Source organism: Aquarana catesbeiana, linkage group LG02 (assembly GCF_042186555.1).
Source record: "Aquarana catesbeiana isolate 2022-GZ linkage group LG02, ASM4218655v1, whole genome shotgun sequence".
Lineage (NCBI taxonomy): Eukaryota > Metazoa > Chordata > Amphibia > Anura > Ranidae > Aquarana > Aquarana catesbeiana.
Window position 1 is genome coordinate 358,387,928 of NC_133325.1, and position 24,416 is coordinate 358,412,343.

Sequence of the window (24,416 nt, forward strand, 5' to 3'; positions counted from 1 at the left end):
CAAAAAAATGTAAAAAAACGAATTTCTTCATCAATTTAGGCCGATATGTATTCTGCTACATATTTTTGTTAAAATTATCCCAAGAAGCGTATATTGATTGGTTTGTGCAAAAGTTATAGCATCTTCAAAATAGGGGATAGATTTAGGGTTTAATAGTTTTTATTGTTTTTACTGGTAATGGCGGCGATCTGCGATTGTTAGTGGGACTGCAACATTGCGGCGGACAAATCTGACCTTAAGTGACACTTTTTGGGGACCAGTGACACCAATACAGCGATCGGTGCTAAAAAAATGCACTGATCCCTGTATAAATGACACTGACAGGGAAGGAGTTAACACCAGGGGTGATTAAAGGAATAAATGTGTTCCTTGGAAGGTGTTTCTAACTGTGGGGGGAGTGGATTCACTGGAGGAAAAGAGAGATCTTGAGTCAGCTTAGCTGAAACATGATCTCTATCTTTTCCTCCCTGACAAAGCAGAGGTGTGCTTTGTTTACATCGGCACAACACTTCTCCGTCTCTCCTGTGAATGATCGGTGGGTCGCGGCGGCCATCATGGCCGCCGGACATGTTGATTGGCTCCCGCTGGCTGTGTCCAATACCTAAACTGCATGCATGAAAACACGTACAGGTACTTGATTTTGCTTACCCGGGCTGCCCTGCCGCAGTAAATGTATGTGGAAGCAGTTAAGATAACTATAGACATTAGAGCTGGGAAACACAAAATTGTGGGAAAGACAAAATTCCCTCTTTGCAGTGGGACTGCTCCTGCGCTTCAAGGATTAAAAGCTCATTTAGATCTAGAGGACTGCAAAAAGCACTTTGACCTACCCACATCCTGCACTCCTGCAAGCTCCACTGGGTTGTAAGACCGGTTCCCACAGCCTCTTCTCCCCTATGCTCCAGCGGTCGCAGGTCCTCTGACATCATTAAGAATAATGCAGAGCCCATAACCCTGCCTGAAAGCGCTGAGGCACAATCCACTGCTGAAGTGTGGAGAGAAAAAGGAGAGTGCTGTCTGCAAGGGAGTGGAGGATTACGTAAGTAAAACTGCTATTCCCAGTCCTCTAAACATAAATGAGCATTCAAAGGAGAAGTACAGCGAAAGCTTGTTTGGTTGTTCTTCTGCTGTGGATCACAGGAGTGCAGATCGTTTTTCACTGCTCTGACCCATTTTTAGCAGCATTTTCAGCTGACGTTACAGAGCTGTCCCAGAGTCTAAGCTTGGGAAAAATCGTGACCATATGGTTGGGATCCACCCTCATGCCTGGACCGGTACCCGGCTCAGCCTCTAAGCAAGCCGCTGAGAGCCTGAGCCGGCTGCTCCCTCCCCCTCCACAGCCCAGTGTTTCAGTGAGCGTGGGGAGGTTGTGTGTATATGTAACAGAGCAGGGAGTCGGTGACTGGCAGTCACCAGCTTTATGCTCAGGGAGCACTGAGTATCGAGCAATCAGCGGTGTTTGATCACTCAGTTCTTAGCCTTAGAGCCGGCGGGGGACAGATGCAGCATACAAAAAAAAATTGCATACTTCTCTTTTAAGGGAGGATTTTTGTTGTCCCCAGAGATAGGCTTTAAAGAATGTTTGCCTGATTTATCCAAATGTAGTTGATTCAGGGAATGTTTAGTGTAGTACTATCCCCATAGGAACCGCTTGGTAATTTGAGTTCTCTGTTTTGCTCCTTGACTCCAAGAAAAACCTCAGCCCTCTAACACCTGGCTGAGTGAAAGTTACTGCAGCATTTATAGCAACGCAAGTGTAGATACCTTAAACTTGGTTGTGAGTTAGTACCAGGAAATAGACACAAAATTGTTTAGTGGTAAATGAACTCAATATATTGATACCGGTTAGAATAAATGGGGGTTTGAGCAAAAATGAACACACAAAAGGTAGGTTCAGACAGACTCTGCTAGACAGTATAATAATCACTATGCTAAAAGTTCTGTACCACTAGACTGGAATTAACACATGAATCAGCAAAGTCAGCAATAAACAGTGCATATAAGCATTAACTGCAATGTAAGTAATAATAATATAACTAGTCTAGAATGCAGTTTAGGAGAATGGCGCATGGATATGGTGCAATTTCCCTTGAGAGGTACCTTTTAGAATAAGCAATAAGTAAAAGTCTCTGTGTAGCAGCTGTAAAGGGACAGTATTTAGTCCTAACTCCTTAGCTGGCTAGCATTGGGGCCCGTTGTGCCGTTTGTGTACACGAGAATAGTCCCAAAGTCTGCAGGCAGCAATAAGGCTACTAGATGGCTGTATGATCAGTTCCTAAAGAGCTCAGTCTCTCTAACAGAAAATAGTAAATCCCCACAGCAGAAGCTCACCAGTCCCAACGATATTGCAGCTCACCATCAGGTCACACACAGCAATTAGTCCACTCCCTGCTTTTCACCCAGATGACTCTGGCTGTCGGTACATCTGGACTCAACATTTGGATCCTGCACAGGCTCAGCGGTGGTGGTGCAAACTAGACAGCAATCTGCACTCTTTCCGGACTCCCTCAAGGCATGAGGAAGCTGTGTCCTATACAACCTGAGAAAATTCATCTCTTTCCCCTCTTCCTGGCAATCGCTGTCTAAGAAATGCAGTTTAAAAGCTCTTTTACAGTAGAGTGACTCTCCTCTGGACTACACTTCCCACAGTGCAGTGCTGCCTCACTCAGTCTATTGAACTCTTTCTGCTCAGCAGCTCCCTCCGCTTGCTGATATAGCTGTTAAAGTGGATTTCCATTCAAATTCTAACTAGGCCTAAATTTACTACCACCCCCATTCTACGATTATTCTATCTACCCTGTAAAATAAAAGCTGTATATACGTACCTATTCTGAACCTTGAAGGAAGAGGAAAAACAAAACAAAAAAAAAGCTTCTCCTAACCTGGTGACATCACCTACATCTTAATTCTGACCTGTTTCGATTGGTGGACACCAATCTTTATCAAGGAAGACTACTTGCATATAAAACTTTCATACATACATACAGACAGTGACTTTATTATGGCTTTTGTTTTTAAGTATAATTCATATGCATTCATTGTGAAGAGGATAATAACTAAATATTGGGATATTTTAACTGCTTGCCGACCAGCTGCAGTCATTATATGGCAAAAGGGTTGGCTCCCCTGCGCAAATCGCCGTAGCTGTACGGCGGCTCGTGCAGGTGCGATAGAATGGCGGCGCGCGCCACTGGTGGCATGCGCTTGCGCCCACTGCACGCTGCTGGAGCATGCCCGTGGGTCGGGAGGCCCGCGATTGCCTATTACAGAGGCAGAAACAAGGCGATTCCCTGTTCTGACAGGTGACATGACAGGGATCTACTGTTCCCAGTGATCGGGAACAATGATCTCTCTCATGTTCCAGTAAGCCCACTCCCCCTACAGTTAGAACACACCTAAGGAACACATTTAACCCCTTGATCGCCTCCTGGTGTTAACCAGTGGCTATTTATAGCACTGAGTGCTGGATAAATGTCAATGGTCCCAAAAAAGTGTCAAAGGTGTCCGATCTGTCCGCCGCAATGTTGCAGTCCCGCTAAAAATTGCAGATCGCCCCCATTTACTAGTAAAAAAAATTAAAAAAATAAAAATGCCATAAATCTATCCCCTATTTTGTAGACACTATAACTTTTGTGCAAACCAATCAATATATGCCTATTGCGTTTTTTTTTACCCAAAAAATGTAGAAGAATATATATCGGCCTAAACTGATTAAATAAATTTGTTTTTTTTATATTTTTTTTTGGATATGTATTATAGCAAAAAGTTAAAAAAAATGTTTTGTTTTTTTTTTTTAAATTGTGGCTCTTTGTTTATAGTGCAAAAAATAAAAACCACAGAGGTGATCAAATGCCACCGAAAGAAAGCTCTAATTGTGGAAAAAATATATTTTGTTTGGGTAAAACGTCGCACGACCGCGCAATTGTCATTTAAAGTTACACAGTGCCATATCGCAAAAAATGGCCTGGTCATTAAGGGGGCAAATCCTTCTAGGGCTGAAGTGGTTAAAAGGTTATTGTATTTTATAATCAAATTTGCCCACTGGTAGTACATTGACACAGAATGCAATCATTTGCAAATATCATACAGTAAACTCATATTTTATTCACAATAGAAATTAAAAAACATATCAAATGTTTAAACTGAGAATATTTACCATTTTATGAAAAAAGTAAGATCATTTTGAAGTTGATGGCAGCAACAGTTGGGACACGAAAACAAAAAGCTGGCAAAGTAAATGGAATTAACAAGGAAGAGTTGGAAGGACATTATGCAACTAATTAGGTTAATTGGCAACAGGTAGTATTTTATGTAGACTTTACACAACATCTTAAAGGGGAGTTCCACCTAAAAGTGGCACTTCCGCTTTAAGAAGTCCTAACCCCCCTGACATGCCACATTTGGCATGTCATTTTTTTTGGGGGGGTGGGTGGGTACCTAGTTTTGACAGGTACCCAGCTCCCACTCCTGCCAGCGCAGCCTAGACAACTCCTCCTCTCCCCCTCCCTCCCTGCAATCTTCTAGGACACGTCACAGGTCCTACAAGATTGCTTAGCCATTCAGGACAGCGCAGCGTGACTTGCGCATGCGCAGTGCGCTCCCGGCTGTGAAGACGCAAGCTGTCACAGCCGGGTGCCCACACTAGTGATACCAGCGCAGAAGAGAGGCAGGGGAGAGAACCAAGGTTTCAGGCGGCCGCATTGCTGGACTGTGGGAGTCTGTTCATTAAAAGTCAGTGAGTGAGTGAGTATTTTAGCCAAATATCTTTTTTTTCATCTTTTATTGAGCTATTACTTTTTTTTTTACTGAAGTTCTGATTTGAATAGGAGTATTTCATGCAGATATGTCACATATCCTTGTAAGCTCCATAAGCAGGGCCCTCCCGTCCCTTCTGTATTGAACTGTGTTGTAATTGTTCTGCCCCCCCCTATAGGCGCTATTTAAATTCTATAAAATAATTAAGATGATATTCAAATAATATATCCTAATAAATAATACAAAACTGTTTTGCATAGCTACATACTTTGTACTGAGTAAAGAATTCCATCTCGTTCCATATTTCAGATTGTATGTGTCAGTAAGACCATGGAGCCAATCAAACATTTTTGCAGGGGCTGTATACTTGCATCCAGATGGAAAAGAATGAGGCCATCTGCATTGCATTGAACTAGTGACAAGCTGTAGCTCAGTTGGTACACAACAGTTATATGTGCTATAAAAATGTTTACAACTGATAACTTTTATCTGATTTACTATCCCCGGTATCAAGGCCAGTTTAAATTGAAAAAATGTCATATATTTTGTCTGTGTGTGTTCTGCTAACTTTACAGATGAACTCTTCCACACTTTTGTTTTATGAAATCTGAAGTTAAAGTGATGTTAAACCAACAGTTTTTAAGCATTTTCAGCACTGATTTAGGGCCAATTAGACCTTTTGGACTAATAAGACGTTTTACCACAGTAAAACAATTTGTTTCCTATGTGTCCTATCAGTGGCGGCCTGTCTATTAGGGGCGCCCGGACACCGCCCCCTCTATCCACGGCCGCCACATCCTAATTAATGCTCTATGATCCACGACCGCAGCCCCTATTCATGTGTCTGGACCCTTTCGGGATGCCAGCCGCATGAATTACAGTGGCGGGGGTGTTTTTTGAAGCACCCAATTAGAGCCAGAGGCTCTAATAGGCTTCAAAATAGGGTGAGCTTGTGGTGCAGAGCATTGCGCCATGAGCCCACCCAGGTGTTACAACAGCAAATTAATCCAATCACCACTGAATCTCCTGAGCTCTTCCACAGCTATCCCACTGTATACTCCTCAAGCGTCACCCCCACTATCCTGCTGGGTCCCTAGCTTGGTACTTGATGCGCCTCAAGCATCACCCCTGCTGTCCTGCTGGGTCCCTGGCTGGGCACCTGCTGAAGCTTTCCCCCTTCACCGTCCCCGGCTGGTGAGAAGACTGCTCTGGTACTGGCTCCAGCTTCCTCACTGTAGTCTCCGGTAGGATGGCCCCTTAGTGGCGACAGCGTCTCCTCTACCTTTCACCACAACTGGTTCCCTGTCTGGCTGAACCTTCACAACTCGGTTGGACTCCAATTTGCAGTCCCAACCCTACGCTGCTTCTCTTGCTCCTGGATGGGCCTCAGACAGCCTAGCAGCCAGGCATCCCCGGGATAGGCCTCAGGCTTCCGGCCTAGCAGCCCGGGGAGAAATAACACACGTGCACCCAGACAGCCGTCCAAGTGGCACAGAACCCCGATAACCTGACTCCACCCAAATAAATAGGCTCGCCCAGCAGGCCAAGGGACCAATGAAACCCCTGTCAATTGGCTGAGACACTCCATCCATAGTCTGACCTTGTTACACCCTTGTCAATCTAATGCCACCAGCAAGTGCCACCTAGTGACAGAATAGAAAAGGTACAGCAACCTAGAGTTGGAGAGGAATCCAGTGGATCTTCTAACAATCAGCCAGGATGATTAATACCTGACAAAATAAATTTATTAGCAACCCTGCCTAAACACCAGGGTGCTACACACATATGTGTAGGTTATTTGTTGTTTGTACCCATAGCACGGCCCAGAAATAATAGTACACAGCTTTTTTCTATCCTACCTAAAACACACTGACACTGATACCAATTTTAATGTTTTTTTTTTTTTTTAATCGGTTAACAAATAGTTTACTGGGGAATCTTTATCTTATTGTGCTCCATGTGTTAAACTAACAATGCTGAGGGTTTAATACTATTTTAAGATAGCTGCATCAAAAGTGGACGTATCCTTGCACAAGGTAAGACGAGTAAAAGGACAGGACAAAAACTGAGGAAGGCGTGTCTATTAGAAGAGATCAGAAGACAATTTTTCGGTGAGAAGAGAGATAGAGAATATTTTTTAGGGAAGGAGTCAGAGAGGAAAAAATATGCGGAGAAGTTTTAAGATATGTAGCCATATGCTGGGCTACAGCAATATGGACAAGGAGGCATTGCCTTTTATTCTCTGCATCTTCTGAGATACTGATGTTATGCTGCACCATTCTCCTATGACCAGTAGGGATGAGCTTCGAGTTCGAGTCGAACTCATGTTCGACTCGAACATTGGCTGTTCGCAAGTTCGCCGAACAGCAAACAATTTGGGGTGTTCGCGGCAAATTCGAATGCCGCGGAACACCCTTTAAAAGTCTATGGGAGAAATCAAAAGTGCTAATTTTAAAGGCTTATATGCAAGTTATTGTCATAAAAAGTGTTTGGGGACCTGGGTCCTGCCCCAGGGGACATGGATCAATGCAAAAAAACTTTTAAAAACGTCCGTTTTTTCAGGAGCAGTGATTTTAATAATGCTTAAAGTCAAACAATAAAAGTGTAATATTCCTTTAAATTTCGTAGCTGGGGGGTGTCTATAGTATGCCTGTAAAGGGGCGCATGTTTCCCGTGCTTAGAACAGTCTGACAGCAAAATGACATTTCAAAGGAAAAAAGCCATTTAAAACTACTCACGGCTATTGCATTGCCGGTCCGACAATACACATAGAAGTTCATTGATAAAAACGGCATGGGAATTCCCCACAGGGGAACCCCGAACCAAAATTTAAAAAAAAAATGACGTGGGGGTCCCCCTAAATTCCATACCAGGCCCTTCAGGTCTGGTATGGATATTAAGGGGAACCCTGGCCCAAATTTTAAAAAAAAATGACGTGGGGGCCCCCCTAAATTCCATACCAGACCCTTCAGGTCTGGTATGGATTTTAAGGGGAACCCCGTGCCAAAAAAAAAAAAACGGCGTGGGGTTCCCCCAAAAATCCATACCAGACCCTTATCTGAGCACGCAACCTGGCAGGCCGCAGGAAAAGAGGGGGGACGAGAGAGCGCCCCCCCTCCTGAACCATACCAGGCCACATGCCCTCAACATTGGGAGGGTGCTTTGGGGTAGCCCCCCAAAACACCTTATCCCCATGTTGATGAGGACAAGGGCCTCATCCCCACAACCCTGGCCGGTGGTTGTGGGGGTCTGCGGGCAAGGGGCTTATTGGAATCTGGAAGCCCCCTTTAACAAGGAGACCCCCAGATCTCAGCCCCCCCGTGTGAAATGGTAAGGGGGTACAAAAGTACCCCTACCATTTCACTAAAAAACTGTCAAAAATTTTAAAAATGACAAGAGACAGTTTTTGAAAATTCCTTTATTTAAATGCTTCTTCTTTCTTCTTTCTTCTATCTTCCTTCATCTTCTTCTTCTTCTGGTTCTTCTGGCTCTTCTGGTTCTTCCTCCGGCGTTCTCGTTCAGCATCTCCTCCGCGGTGTCTTCTATCTTCTTCTCCTCGGGCCGCTCTGCACCCATGGCATGGGGGGAGGCTCCCACTCTTCTCTTCATCTTCTTCTCTTCTTCATCTTCTTCTTTTCTTCTCTTCTTCTCCACATCACCTTCTTCTCCGGGCCACTCCGCATCCATGCTGGTATGGAGGGAGGCTCCCGCTGTGTGATGGCGTCTCCTCTTCTGACGGTTCTTAAACAACGGGGGGTGGGGCCACCCGGTGACCCCGCCCCCTCTGACACACGGGACATGACGGGACTTCCCTGTGGCATTCCCCGTGACGTCACAGGGAAGTCCCGTAAAGTCACCGTGCGTCAGAGGGTGCGGGTTCACCGGGTGGCCCCGCCCCCCCGTTATTTAAGAACCGTCAGACAAGGAGATGCCGTCACACAGCGGGAGCCTCCCTCCATGCCAGCATGGATGCGGAGCGGCCCGGAGAAGAAAATGAAGAAGAGAAGAAGATGAAGCAGAGAAGAAGATGAAGAAGAAGATGAAGAAGAGAAGAAGATGAAGAGAAGAGCGGGAGCCTCCCCCCATGCCATGGGTGCGGAGCAGCCCGAGGAGAAGAAGATAGAAGATGCCACGGAGGAGATGCTGGACGAGAACACCGGAGGAGGAACCAGAAGAGCCAGAAGAACCAGAAAAAGAAGATGAAGGAAGATAGAAGAAAGAAGAAGCATTTAAATAAAGGAATTGTCGAAAACTGTCTCTTGTCATTTTTAACATTTTTTACAGTTTTTTAGTGAAATGGTAGGGGTACCCCCTTACCATTTCACACAGGGGGGTCCCCTTGTTAAAGGGGGCTTCCAGATTCCGATAAGCCCCCCGCCCGCAGACCCCCACAACCACCGGCCAGGGTTGTGGGGATGAGGCCCTTGTCCTCATCAACATGGGGACAAGGTGTTTTGGGGGGCTACCCTCCCAATGTTGAGGGCATGTGGCCTGGTACGGTTCAGGAGGGGGGGCGCTCTCTCGTCCCCCCCTCTTTTCCTGCGGCCTGCCAGGTTGCGTGCTCGGATAAGGGTCTGGTATGGATTTGTTGGGACCCCACGCCGTTTTTTTTTTTTTTTTTTGGTGCGGGGTTCCCCTTAAAATCCATACCAGACCTGAAGGGTCTGGTATGGAATTTAGGGGGACCCCCACGTCATTTTTTTTAAAAATTTTGGCCGGGGTTCCCCTTAATATCCATACCAGACCTGAAGGGCCTGGTATGGAATTTAGGGGGACCCCCACGTAATTTTTTTTTTTTAATTTTGGTTCGGGGTTCCTCTGTGGGGAATTCCCATGCCGTTTTTATCAATGAACTTCTATGTGTATTGTTGGACCGGCAATGCAATAGCCGTGAGTAGTTTTAAATGGCTTTTTTCCTTTGAAATGTCATTTTGCTGTCAGACTGTTCTAAACACGGGAAACATGCGCCCCTTTACAGGCATACTATAGACACCCCCCAGCTACGAAATTTAAAGGAATATTACACTTTTATTGTTTGACTTTAAGCATTATTAAAATCACTGCTCCTGAAAAAACGTCCGTTTTTAAAAGTTTTTTTTGCATTGATCCATGTCCCCTGGGGCAGGACTCAGGTCCCCAAACACTTTTTATGACAATAACTTGCATATAAGCCTTTAAAATTAGCACTTTTGATTATTCATGTTCTTATTCATATTCACTGTAATATCCACATCTCCCCCACTGTAATATCCACATCTCCCTCACTGTAATATCCACATCTCCCCCACTGTAATATTCACATCTCCCCCACTGTAATGTCCACATCTCCCCCCACTGTAATATCCACATCTCCCCCCACTGTAATTTCCACATCTCCCCACTGTAATAGCCACATCTCCCCCACTGTAATATCTACATCTCCCCACTGTAATATTCACATCTCCCCCACTGCAATGTCCACATCTCCCCCACTGTAATATCCACATCTCCCCCCACTGTAATATCCACATCTCCCCCACTGTAATATCCACATCTCTCCCACTGTAATATTCACATCTCCCCCACTGTAATATTCACATCTCCCCACTTTAATATTCACATCTCCCCCACTGTAATATCCACAATCTCCCCCACTGTAATATCCACATCTCCCCCACTGTAATATTCACATCTCCCCACTTTAATATTCATATCTCCCCACATCTCCCCACTGTAATATCCACATCTCCCAACTGTAATATCCACATCTCCCCCACTATAATATCCACATCCAAATCTCCCCACATCTCCCCCACTGTAATATCCACATCTCCCCCACTCTAATGTTCACATCTCCCCACTTTAATATTCACATCTCCCCACTTTAATATTCACATCTCCCCCACTGTAATATACACATCTCCCCCACTGTAATATTCACATCTCCCCATCTCCCCACTTTAATATTTACATCTCCCCCACTGTAATATTCACATCTCCCCATCTCCCCACTTTAATATTCACATCTCCCCCACTGTAATATTCACATCTCCCCCACTGTAATATTCACATCTCCCCACTGTAATATCCACATCTCCCCCAATGTAATATTCACATCTCCCCCCACTGTAATGTCCACATCTCCCCCACTGTAATGTCCACATCTTCCCCCACTGTAATGTCCACATCTCCCCCACTGTAATGTCCACATCTCCCCCACTGTAATGTCCACATCTTCCCCCATCTCCCCACTTTAATATTCACATCTCCCCCACTGTAATATTCACATCTCCCCATCTCCCCACTGTAATATTCACATCTCCCCCACTGTAATAGTCACATCTCCCCATCTCCCCACTTTAATATTCACATCTCCCCACTGTAATATCCACATCTCCCCCACTGTAATATTCACATCTCCCCCACTGTAATATCCACATCTCCCCCCACTGTAATGTCCACATCTCCCCCCACTGTAATATCCACGTCATCTCCCCACTGTAATATCCACATCTCCCCCACTGTAATGTCCACATCTCCCCACTGTAATATCCACATTTCCCCCACATCTCCCCATACATCAATACATCACAGTCTGCTCAGCCCCCCCACCTGTCAGCCCACCACATCACAGCCCTCAACAACTCCATTTTAATGTCCTCAGCGAGTCAGCACACACTTTCTCCCTTATCATTGTCCTCACTCCCTGTAACTTCGCCCCCTCCCTCACTTACCTTGCACAGACCAAAGATCGGAGGGAGGCACGGCATGTCTCGGATGGAGGGCGGGTGTTGCAAGATGGTGATTGGTTGCTGAGACCGCCCTTCATACTAGCAGCCAATCACCTGCTTGTTAACCTCCGGCAGTTCCGCCCTCCATCCAGAACTGTCCCGCCTCCCGCTGTCGAGAGATGATTTTTAATAAACTGCCTAGAAAAATTTTTCCTCTTGGCACTGAAGGAGTTGGAGAGAGAGAACACCCCTGTCTGGATATTCGCCTGCCAGCAGAAGACCATACCAGCTGAGATCTGAGCCTGACACTGGGAGTGAGGACACCTGGGGCAGTGCAGCACCACACACATCACAGCACCTGCACCACTGCCAGAGGGAGATTGGAACATCCATTCACACAGCTGATCACCGGAGGCTTTCAGGGGAGAAACCAAGGGGCTCACTCCTTCTATAGTGAGAGGTCACCGCAGCATCATAGGGACTGGTGAGAGGGCTGTTCACCCATTGCCAATACTGCTAGCAGGGACTGGGCCACTAAGAACAGACCACCAAGTGTACCCATTTTTTACTGAATCCACGCTGCATTCTATACAGCACCTATTCCAAACTTAAACTGCACCTATACCAACCCTTTACTGCATTGTTCCGATCCTTCTATGAGCTGGCCGCTCAGCTGTCAGCTAATTGCCAGCTCCTTTCTCTCCACAGTGACTCAGCTGTTGATGATCTGCTGGTCACTAGTGGCTACTTAAAGCCATCCAGCTCACTTCATCTCTGCCTTCGCCTTTGGTCACATCTCAGAGACTTTCTCCTGCGTTTCTGTTGAAGACTTGCTCGGCTGATGTCCCTTCTGGCTCCTGATCCTGCTTGCTGTACTACCACGTTGATCTCTGACTCTCCGACATTGGCTGACTACCCGATCTGGTTACTGAACTCTGGCTATGTATTGACTACGCTTACTCTGTTTACCTTTTTATTATTATTAAACAAGTGTGAGTAACTGTACTTATGTCTCGGTCTGATTCATGGTTTCTGACAGTAGGCGAAGGCCATGAATTCAGAAGATGCAGTCAGTCCACTTGTTGGTAATATTTTTTCCAGATTGGATGACCAGGATCACCGCATGGATCAGTTTGCCTTGGTGTTACAAATGCTCCTGAGTCGCACGGCTCACCTGGAATCTCCCACTATGGCTGCTCCGGTACAACCCGTGTTGCAGGCCATCTCTGCTGCTGCTCCAGTCTCTGTGCAGGAACCCGCCTCAAGTATTACCGCTATAAGAGGCATGTCTGGTTCCGCTCCTCTTCTCCAGCGATTTGGGGGCGATCCATTTTAATGCAGTGTTTCTCAACCAGGTTGAGATATACTTTGAGATGCTGCCCCAGGCGGTTCCCATGGACATAAGCAAAGTAGGTTTTGTGATATCTTTGCTTTCTGAGAGAGCCTTGGCCTGGGCAAACCCGTGGTCCTGAGTTACCCAGAATTTGTGGCTTCCTTCAAAAGGGTATTTGACGTTCCCGCACACTCTGCTTCTGCTGTCAAGAGCCTCATGTCCATCAAACAGAGTACGAGAACTGTTACCGATTACGCCATTGAATTCCATACTCTGGCAGCTGAGGTTGCTTGGAACAATGAGGCCCTCGTGGCTGCCTTCTCTCATGGTCATTCGGATAACATCAAGGATGAGATAGCAGCCCAAGATATACTCACTGAGCTGAAGAGGTTGATCACATTTGCCATTCTCATTGACTCCAGACTCAGAAAGACTCTCTTATAAGGAGCGCTGGCGCAAGCCTCCTGTATATTTGTCTCTGAGCTTTGCAGTCCCACCCTTGCCTCCCTCACCTCCCATGCCTCCTGGTACCGAATCGGTCAGTGAAGATGAACCCATGCACTTGGGCTTCACGCGTCTCTCTGCGGATGAGAGAGCCCTTAGGAGGAGGGAGAGATTGTGCCTTTATTGTGGCCAGGCTGGTAACTTTTTGAAGTCTTGCCCTACCCGTCCAGGGAGCGCCCGAACCTTGAGGTCCTGTCAAGGACAGACCTTAGGTGGCATTGTTTCATCTCCAGTTTCCCAGAAAGATAAGCCCCTGGTTTCGGTTACCCTGTCTTGGGCTGAGTCATCCGTCGAGATACTGGCTCTAATCAACTCTGGGGCTGCAGGCCTGTTCATTGTTGCTGCCTTTGTATCGAAACACTCAATTCCACTGCAGCTGCGTGACACTCCACTTGCCATTGAGGCTCTTGACGGGAGACCTCTACAGCCTGCCAATGTGATTCATGAGACTGTTCCGTTGTCCATGGTCATAGGGGCCCTTCACCATGAGATAATCCAATTCCAAGTTATTTCCAGGTTCTGTCCTGGTCGCCACAGTGCAGTGAGAGATGCTTCCAGAAGGTAGCCAAGGTCCTGTCCACCTCTTCACTCTCCTCCCTGCCGGAGGAGTACTGCGATTTTAGCGATGTCTTTGACAAAGGTCAAGCCGGTACTTTGCCTCCACACCGGTCGTATGATTGCGCAATTGACCTTCAACCTGGTGCCATACCCCCTCGTGGCCGGGTTTACCCTTTGTTGGTCTTGGAGGATAAGGCCATGGAGGAGTATGTTGCAGACGCACTTTCTCGAGGTTTTATCCGCAAATCCTCGTCTCCTGCTGGTCTCTTTTTTGTGAAGAAGAAGAGTGGTGAACTGAGACCTTGTATCGATTATAGGGGTCTCAATCATTTCAGGATTAAGAATTCCTATCCCATTCTGTCAATTACGGAGTTATTTGACCGCCTCAACGGAGCAACGTTTTTCATGAAGCTTGATTTCAGAGGGGCATACAGTCTAGTCAGGATTAAGGAGGGCGACGAGTGGAAAACTGCGTTTAATACCAGATCAGGCCATTATGAGTATCTCGTAATGCCTTTTTGCCTTTGTAACGCTCTGGCAGTTTTCCAGGAGTTCATTAACGATGTCCTCCGAGATTTGTTGCAGTTATGTGTGGTGGTTTATCTCGATGATATCCTCATGTTTTCCAAGTCCCTGGAGAGCCACCACACAGATGTCTGTTGTGTGCTTCAGAGACTAAGAGAGAACAATCTGTATTGTAAACTGGAGAAGTGTGGGTTCCATCGGGAACAGGTTAAATTCCTGGGCTATGTCATTTCCAATGCTGGTTTTTAGATGGACCCAGTGAAACTTTCAGCGGTCCTACAGTGGCCTCGACCCGTGGGTTTACGTCCTCTGCAGCTTTTTCTTGGCTTTGCCAACTATTATCAAAAGTTTATTCGTAACTTCTCGTCTCTGGTCAAGCCCCTGACTGATATGACCAGATATCCTAGAAGTTAAAAAAGACCAAAACATTCCCCTAGAGTGGGACTTTTGAGGCACTACCATAAATGATGCAATGTAAGTAAAAAATATATAATTTTATTACAAAATTCAAAAGTACAACAAAAAATATATACAAAAATACAAATCAAACACAAACAATATATACAATGGGATACATCAAAAAGCAAGGACATGTAATTTGGACACAACTGCATCACATTGAGAGGAAAACCAAAAGTGGAAATGTAATAAGTCTCACTGAACCTGGTTCAGTGAGACTTATTATATTTCCACTTTTGGTTTTCCTCTCAATGTGATGCAGTTGTGTCCAAATTACATGTCCTTGCTTTTTGATGTATGTCAGTGAGACTTATTACAGTTCCACTTTTGGTTTTCCTCTCAATGTGATGCAGTTGTGTCCAAATTACATGTCCTTGCTTTTTGATGTATGCTATTGTATATATTGTTTGTGTTTGATTTGTATTTTTGTATATATTTTTTGTTGTACTTTTGAATTTTGTAATAAAATTATATATTTTTTACTTACATTGCATCATTGATGGTAGTGCCTCAAAAGTCCCGCTCTAGGGGAATGTTTTGGTCTTTTTGGATTTTTGGGATGTGGCACACCCTCTGCTTAGTACTACTCCCTGTCAGAGACCTCTTTTTCGATATCCTAGAAGTTGATGCTTCTGAGACTGGAGTTGGCGCCCTTCTGTCTCAACGTCCTAACTCTGAGTGCGCTGTGCATCCGTGTGACTACTTTTCCAAGAAATTGTCAGAGTGCAATTAGGAGATTGGTGACAGAGAGCTGTTGCCGATCATTTTAGCCCTGAAAGAATAGAGACATCTCCTCGAAGGTACCACTGTGCCGGTTCTCATTCTTACTGACCATAAGAATCTCACATTCTTGTCTGAGGCTAAGCGCCTCTCTCCCAGGAGGGCGCGATTGGCTCTTTTGTTGTCAAGTTTTAATTACATTGTCTCATTCTTACCCGGTACTAAGAATGTAAGGGCTGACGCCGTGTCACGACAATTTTCCTCCACTTCCGAGATGGAGTCGGTTCCGGTTCCTGTGATTCCTCCTGATCGTATTCTGGCTACGGTTCGCACCAGTCTTACTTCTCTTTTGGGTGACAAAATTCTTGCTGCTCAGGTCGATGCTCCTCCTGAGGAACCTTGTGACCGCTGCTTTGTTCCAGAGAGTCTCCATACTGCTGTGCTCCAGACTTACCATTCTCCCAAGGCTGCTGGCCAGCCTGGGAAGAATCAACTCTTTTGGGCCAGTTCTCAACAATTCTGGTGGCCTAGTCTACGTGCTGATGTAACCGCCTTCATAACTGCCTGTTCCGTGTGTGCTCAGAGTAAGACTCCACAACACCTTCCAGTGGGCCTCCTACAACCCATACCCAATAGAGAGAGGACCTGGACCCACCTGTCTATGGATTTCATTCTGGAGTTACCCAACTCCCAGAGCAACACAGTTATCCTTATGGTGGGTGACCGGTTCTCGAAATGTTGCATTGTATTCCACTCAAGAAGTTGCCTACTTCTAAGGAACTGGCTTCTATTTTTGCTCTGGAGATCTTCTGCTTACATGGGCTACCCAAGGTGATTGTCTCAGACAGAGGTAGTCAGTTTGTGTCCCGGTTCTGACGAGCCTTTTGTGCACAGTTGGGTATTCAGCTTGCTTTCTCCTCTGCAAATCACCAGCAGTCTAATAGAGCTGCAGAACGAGCCAATCAGTCCTTGGAGAAATAACTATGTTGCTATATTTCTGACCATCATAACAACTGGTCAGACCTCTTACTGTGGGCAGAGTTTGCTCACAATAGTGCCTTGAATTCAGCTTCCCGTTTGTCCCCGTTTACGGCGAACTATGGTTTCCAACCTTCCGTGTTGCCTGCCTCATTTGTTCCGCAGAGTATTCCTGCGTTAGAGGAGCATCTCCGTGGCCTTCGTTCTACTTGGGCACAAGTCCAGGAGACTTTGCGATGCGCTAACGATAGGTACAGACTCCATGCTGGCCGCAGACGCTTGCCTGCGCCTTCCTACCAGGTTGGGGACAGAGTCTGGCTGTCGTCTCACAACCTCCGACTTTGTATTACTTCTTTGAAGTTTGCCCCTCGGTTTATTGGGCCTTTCCGTATCCTTCGCAGGGTTAACCCAGTGGCTTACACGTTGGACCTTCCTCCTAGTATGCGCATCTCTATTGTGTTTCATGTCTCCTTATTGAAACCTTTGGTCTGCAACCGCTTTACCACCTCGGTGCCACGTCCTCACCCTATATAGGTTGAGAACCATGAGGTATGAATTACAATTCATTGTTGACTCCCGTAGGTTCCGTGGGCGCATACAGTACCTGGTGCATTGGGGTCCACGCTCTTGGGTCTCATCCTCGGACGTACATGCCCTTGTCCTCCTCCGTGATTTCCATAGACATTTTCCCCTCAAGCCCGGTGGTCCTCCGAGGGGGAGGGATCGTTGAGGAGGGGGTACTGTCAGGGCTGGGCTCAGCCCTTCCTTCTCTGAGCTGGCCGCTCAGCTGTCAGCTAATTGCCAGCTCCTTTCTCTCCACAGTGACTCGGCTACTTAAAGCCGTCCAGCTCACTTCATCTCTGCCTTCGCCTTTGGTCACATCTCAGAGACTTTCTCCTGTGTTCCTGTTGAAGACTTGCTTGGCTGATGTCCCTTCTGGCTCCTGATCCTGCTTGCTGTACTACCATGTTGATCTCTTACTCTCTGACATTGGCATTGGCTGACTACCCGATCTGGTTACTAAACTCTGGCTATATTGACTACGCTTAATCCTTGCACCTGTGCTGAGACTATACTGTACCTATACTTTGTGTAGGTTAACTGGGATTGTAGTTAAGTGCACCAGCACTCTTAAAGGGCCTCAAAGATAGCAGGCAGAAGAACACCTCAAAGGACTGCCGCTCCCTTAATAATCTGCAAACCCCCTTTGTTCCCCTGCCCCCTCCGCTACCACCCTTCTAAATGCACTCTGGTAGTATAGTTTCAGCACTTGGTAGATTAAACATTATTACTGCTTACTGCTGCATTAATGTGCCATTGCTACTGTTTCTGCTGATCTGGATGCATATATCATCTTATGCCTAGGCCTACTGTTAAAAACCTTGTATGCTAAATTGTGTATTACCATTGGTAATCGATTTTATGGATTACCAAGTTATAAACCATATTGGATGACAATATACTGTATTATGTTTGACTTTACTACGTGGTTTGGTGCCTGTTTTCTTTTGATAAAGCACTACTATTGTGTAATTTCCAGTGAATTCCTGTGTTATTGTATGTTTGTACACTCAGCTTGATGTGTCAGCGGGACTGAGGTTCTTGAGAAGGTTGAAGCAAAGAATAGAGGACCATCCAATCCAACGGCTTCAACGGGGTAGCGCTACAGGTAGGAGAGAGAACAAGTGTGAAGAGAGGGAACATTTATGCAATGGAGGAGATAAAATGAGTGTACAGGGAAAGTATGAGATGAGATTCATCTACAGCATAGGGTTGGAGGCAGAAGGCATCTGTACACCATGTTTGCAATGAAGAAGTTATAATGGATATACATGGGACAAGTATGATAAGCATCTGCAGCACAGAGTTGGAGATAAGGGGAAGTATGCAGGAGAAAAGAGTAGACATATGCAGTATGTAAGGAGTAGATATGGATGCGCAGGAGAGGAGTATGATATAAAATGCATCTGCAGCATAGGGTTGGGGGTTGGGGATCAGTGTGCTGGGGACATATACGTGATGGATGAGATAAGATGGGTATGCAGGGGATAGAATATGCAATCGGATTCATCTACAGCACAACTTTGGAGACAGGGGACAAGTGTGCAGAGAAAAAAAGGAAAATAATGGAGGAAAAAAGATGAGTATGCATAGGAAAGGTATGAGACAGGATTAATCCGCAGCACTGTGATGGAGGCAGAGGACAAGTATGCAAAGGAAGAGAGGAAAAAATGGATTTTTAATACAGCTTACCTGTAAAATCCTTTTCTTGGAGTACATCACGGGACACAGAGCACCATAATAATGACTATTTGGGTTATACGCTACCTTTAGGTGATTGGACACTGGCAACCAATAGTAAGACGGTTCCTCCCATATAACCCCTCCTACACAGGAAGTGCCTCAGTTTTGTACAAACAATGACGATCCCAGAAACGAGGGGAGGGACCTCTGTGTCCCGTGATGTACTCCAAGAAAAGGATTTTACAGGTAAGCTGTATTAAAAATCAATTTTTCTTTATCGTACATCACGGGACACAGAGCACCATAATAATGACTATTTGGGATGTCCTCAAGCAATGCTCCTGAGGGGGCGGGGGGACACAATATCCTTAAGCCCCAACGGGGTCTGAGACTATAAAGCTGCCTGCAACACGCTGTGGCCAAAACCAGTCTCTTTTTGAGATCTAACATCCACCTGGTAAAACCTGGTGAACGTATGAAATGAAGACCAAGCAGCCCCTTTGCAAACCTGAGCCGTAGACACCTGTTGGCGTACTGCCCATGATGCACTAACCCCTATAGTGGAGTGTGCTTTAAATCCCAAGGTGGAACCCTGCGCCTTAATCCATACGCCTGGATAATAGTCTGGCGAATCCACCTAGATATTGTTAAACTTGTTGCCGGCTGTCCTTTCCTAGGACCTTCCGGTAGGACAAAAAAGGCGTTCAGTTTTCTGAAAAAAAAAAAAAAAAACAACAGTGGCGCCACTCTAAGTGCAGTATTAAAACCAAATTTAATATATCTTTAAAATCAAGTACTCACAAGGGTACAAGTTAACAGGCGTGCAAAGAGTAAGATAATCATGCCAGGTGTCCCAGATGAAGTATAGGATCACATCGTGTGGTGGCGTTCTGTTCTTCTGACAGGCTGCGCTGCTGAATGCTTGCTGTGTCCTGCCGCTGGAACGCACTGTGTACAATCCGGCTGGCCCTGATTGGAGGGGAAAGACATCTGTCAAACTCGGGCATGGAGCTGTGTACTGCCGCTACGTGCTGTAGTGTCAGATAGGGAAGTGTATAAGATGTTGTTTATTTTTATTTTCATTTTGATTTTTATTCTATTTTGATTCCAATTTTTATTTTCATTTTTATTATTATTTTTATCTTTTTCTCAACCATTAAACATTTCATTGTATTGACTTTTTCAATGACGATCTTTTCCATTGTCAGCAGCATTCCTATTCTCAATATTGTCATTTTTATTATTTTTTATTCTTTATTTATTTTTCAGCATCTCTCTTGCATTTGCACGTTCATTAATATCCTTACATCATCCTTTCCTTTCCTCTGTCTTTCATGTTTCATTCAAGCATATCAGTTACTGTCACTCACAACATCTTATACACTTCCCTATCTGACACTACAGCACGCAGCGGCAGTACACAGCTCCATGCCCGAGTTTGACAGATGTCTTTCCCCTCCAATCAGGGCCCGCCTTAGACTACATATGCTTTGACCAATCACAGGTCACGTTAGGCCTGAGGAAGGAGCGTAGCTCCGCAAACGCGTCGCCTATCCCAGCACAGACCCGGAAGTGACCCTGCTCCCCGGATTGTACACAGTGCGTTCCAGCGGCAGGACACAGCAAGCATTCAGCAGCGCAGCCTGTCAGAAGAACAGAACGCCACCACACGATGTGATCCTATACTTCATCTGGGACACCTGGCATGATTATCTTACTCTTTGCACGCCTGTTAACTTGTACCCTTGTGAGTACTTGATTTTAAAGATATATTAAATTTGGTTTTAATACTGCACTTAGAGTGGCGCCACTGTTGTTTTTTTTTCCTTCAGTACCTAGAGGATTGCTTCATCCTAATCTACAGGGCTGCCTTCTACAGTTGTCTCTTATGGACTAATTCAGTTTAGTTTCATTTTGGACTTCAGCAGTTTAGATTTATGCTGATTAGCATAATTTTATATTTGTATTTCTTATTATTATTATTCCTCTCTTTGTATTGGAACAATATATGTATTTTTGGGGGGTTCTAACTGTTCTATATTGGTTGAATGTAGCGCTCACATGTACATGTTGTATACAGTTTTCTGAAAAGGAGCTGACATCTTTACGTAAACTTTTATCGCCCTCACCACATCAAGCGAGTGAAGCGACCTTTCCTCCCTAGTTTTAGGGTTTGGAAAAAAGGAAGGTAAAATGATATCCTGATTCAAATGAAAATTGGAAACCACCTTTGGTAAAAAATCCGGACAAGGGCGCATGACCACTCTGTGAAGAATCAAAAAAGGTTCTTTGCAAGAAAGGGCGGCCAATTCTGACACCCTTCTAGCCTATGTTCTAGCCAGTAGGACAAAAGCAATATGCCTAATAGGTTAAAACGGTTGATTCTGTAAGGCTGACAGTACCAATTTTGGTCCCAGGGGCATAAAGGCGGTTTAACCGGCGGCCTCAGGTGCGCTACTCCTTTGACAAAGGTTCGTAACAAAGAATGGGATGCAATCGGTCTTTGGAAAAAAAAAACGATAAGGCCGAAATCTGTCCTTTAATTGTCCCCAAAGCCATCTTCAAGTCTACTCCCGTTTGAAGAGAGGCAAGAACTCTCCCAATCGTATACTTACACCAGGAAATGTATGACTTCCAGACTCTATAGTAAATAGTTCTAGAAACTGACTTTCTAGCATTTATCAGAGTAGACAAGACTGAACCCGTAATACCACAGTCTTTCAATACTCTGGTCTCAATAGCCATCAAATTCAGCAATCGTAAAGAAGGATGGATTATGGGTCTGTGAGACAACAGGCCTGGACGGCATGGAAGGACCAATGGGTCCTCCATAGCCAACTTCACAATCTCTGTGTACCAAGATCTCCGGGGCCATGCTGGGGCCACCAGGATGACTGGCTTTCATTCCTCCTGTATCCTGCGTAGTAAGTGCAGCATAATTTGGATCGGAGGGAAATCGTATATCAGAGAATACCGATCCCAAGGAACTACTAATGCGTCTGTCCCGACAGCAAGCGGATCCTTGGTCCTGGATACAATCCTGTCCAGTTTGGTATTGAACTTGGATGCCAGCAGATCCACATCTGGGGTCCCCCAGTGTTGGCAGATCTGTAGAAAAACCTCAGGATGCAGGGACCATTCCCCTGGCAACAATTTTTGGCGACTTAGGAAGTCTGCCTGCCAGTTGTCCACCCCCAGTATAAACACTGCCGAAAGAAACGGCACATGCTTTTCTGCCCAAGTCAATATGTGATTTACTTCTCTTTGGGCTGCCCAGCTCCTGGTACCTCCCTCGTGGTTGATATATGCCACTACCGTGGAGTTGTCAGACTGGACTCGGACAGGAAGACCCCGCAACCTGGCCAGACCGAATGGCAGTGCCACAAATTGAAAATGACGGCCCTCTACTGCGAAACGCAGAAACCTTTGATGTGGACCGAAGATCGATACAAGAAGGTACACGTCCTTGATATCTATGGACGCTAAATAATCTCCTTTTCTCAGAGATTTTATTATTGAACGAGCCGACTCCATACGGAAGGACCGGACATTTACAAAGAGGTTGAATGCCTTGAGGTCCAAAATGGGCCTTACTTCCCCATTTGGTTTCGGCACGGTAAAAAGGTTTGAGTAAAATTCCTTGAATATTTCTTCGTGCGGAACTTTGACAATTACCCCCTGCTTCTGCAGATGCTGCAAAGCTAGGAACAGGCATTTCTTTTTCTCTGGATCCGACGGGACCCTTGAGTACTGAAAACGGTTTGGCGGAATTTCCCGGAACTCTATTCTGTAACCCTGTGTTACAGTGGAACTGACCCATCTGTCTTGGACCAGTTCTTCCCAGGTATCCAAAAACAGCCAAAGCCTGCCCCCCCCACCCGTGAGAGCGGGGGCGCCCCTTTACAAGCTTGACTTGGAGTTGGACTTGGCTGGCCTTTGGGTCCAGGGCTTCCCCTGACCCTGAGGTCTTTTAAACCCAGACGGCTGAGGCCATCAATACCGCTTGGGGGAAGAAGCACTAGGTCCTGGAGCATTGGGAATTTTAAAAGAGGATTGCTTACTTCTCCTTTTAGTAGGGAGTAGGGCACTCTTTCCTCCTGAGATCTTTTGGATATATTTATCCAGATCCTCGCCAAACAAGTGTTCTCCATGGAATGGAAAAACTGCGAGTAGCCTTTTTGCATGGCATCTCAGCAGACCAGTTCTTTAGCCACAAGACCCTGCGCATATGTATTGACAGCAACGCAAAAAGAGACATCTGCTGGATTGAGTCTTTCAATGCGTCCACTGCAAAACATAAAGCATGAGGAGGCTCCGACAATTCCTCGGTAGGTTCCTCCTGGCAAGGTAGGTTTTTTTATCAACCCTTTAAAGTGGTCTTTTAGGGATTGGCAAATCCCAATACCTGCAACTGCTGGCTGAACTGCTGCACCAGCCACCGCAAAAGAGGCTTTTAATAGGAACTCTAGCTTTTTATCGGCCGGATCCTTAAATACCTGGGCATTATCCACTGGACAGGTTAAACTCTTATTAACTGAAGAAATGGCGGCGTCCACCAAAGGTGTATCCTATTTCTTCCTGAACTTTTTCATAGGATATATGATAGAAAACCTTTTTGGAGGTAAGTATATCCTGTCAGGATGATCCCAGTCTGCGTAAACCACCTGCTCCAATAATGGATGCAAAGGGAATGCTTGGGAACCTTGCTGAGGTCGCAAGGATCCCAAAGTAGAACAGGAGAGTCCAGACTCCTGAACAGGGGGTAACTTAAACCCAACTCATACCATCTCAGTCAGAGATTGGATAAACAATTTTTGGGAATGGGAGGCTGAAATTGGCTCCTCTGAACCGGAGTCCTCAGCTGAGGATTCTTCAGCCTCTCCTTCCTCCAGGTCTTTTATGGCCACCTCCTCCAAATCCTCTGCCCATTCTGGTTCCAGATCACCTGGACCCATCTGGCTATAAGAGTCCTGGTGCTCTAGTGATTCGTCACTTGGCCCGGGCTCAGGGGAGGGAGATCTATTACGCTTCTTCCCTCCCTGTGTTATTTGCCTTCAAGGCCCGCTAAGGCAGATGCCAAATTATCCTTTGTAACATAAGCGGAGGCAGGAATATTGGTAGTGGCCACTATGCCTGACAAATGCAATGGCTCAGCCAGGCCAGATGCCGCAGGTCTTTCAGGGGAGACTGAGGCTGCATCAGCATGGGGCTGTTCTCCTGTTCTTAAGGGAGGTACTCTTACCCCTGTGCTTGCCTTGCTCCCTGTACCTCGTTTTCTGGAAGACATTGCTCATATACGAGGGAATAAAGTACTCCCCACAAGCCGTAACCAGCGTTCAACCTGACGCAATTGTGTCCAAAAACTTCCAGACTCACGTGCCCAAGTATCGCTCTGTGCTGTCCCAGCGCACGTCAGGAGCTCCAATCCTTATAAAACCTAACTTAACAGTGCACTTAGTGCGCGCGCGCCCACGTGATCAGCGGCATGTAGGTCGCACAGCACATCCGACGTACTCTGACGCAAGCCGTGCACGCGGCGCATCTGCGATGCGCACAGCAACAGCGCACACGCACACCGACGGTGCGCACACCAGGGGCGCATGCGCACACCGGCGGCGCACACGCGGCAT

At 46.0% G+C, this 24,416-nt stretch overlaps 1 long non-coding RNA gene across 1 annotated transcript in view; it reads left to right on the forward strand.

The window, feature by feature from the left end:
- Positions 1 to 508: 508 nt before the first annotated feature.
- Positions 509 to 24,416, forward strand: part of LOC141129916 (uncharacterized) — a 28,320-nt gene continuing 4,412 nt past the window's right edge. Inside the window, exons 1-2 of the long non-coding RNA XR_012241906.1 lie at positions 509 to 630; positions 18,118 to 18,211. This is a non-coding gene — a long non-coding RNA (uncharacterized lncRNA). The remainder of the gene's footprint in view (positions 631 to 18,117; positions 18,212 to 24,416) is intronic.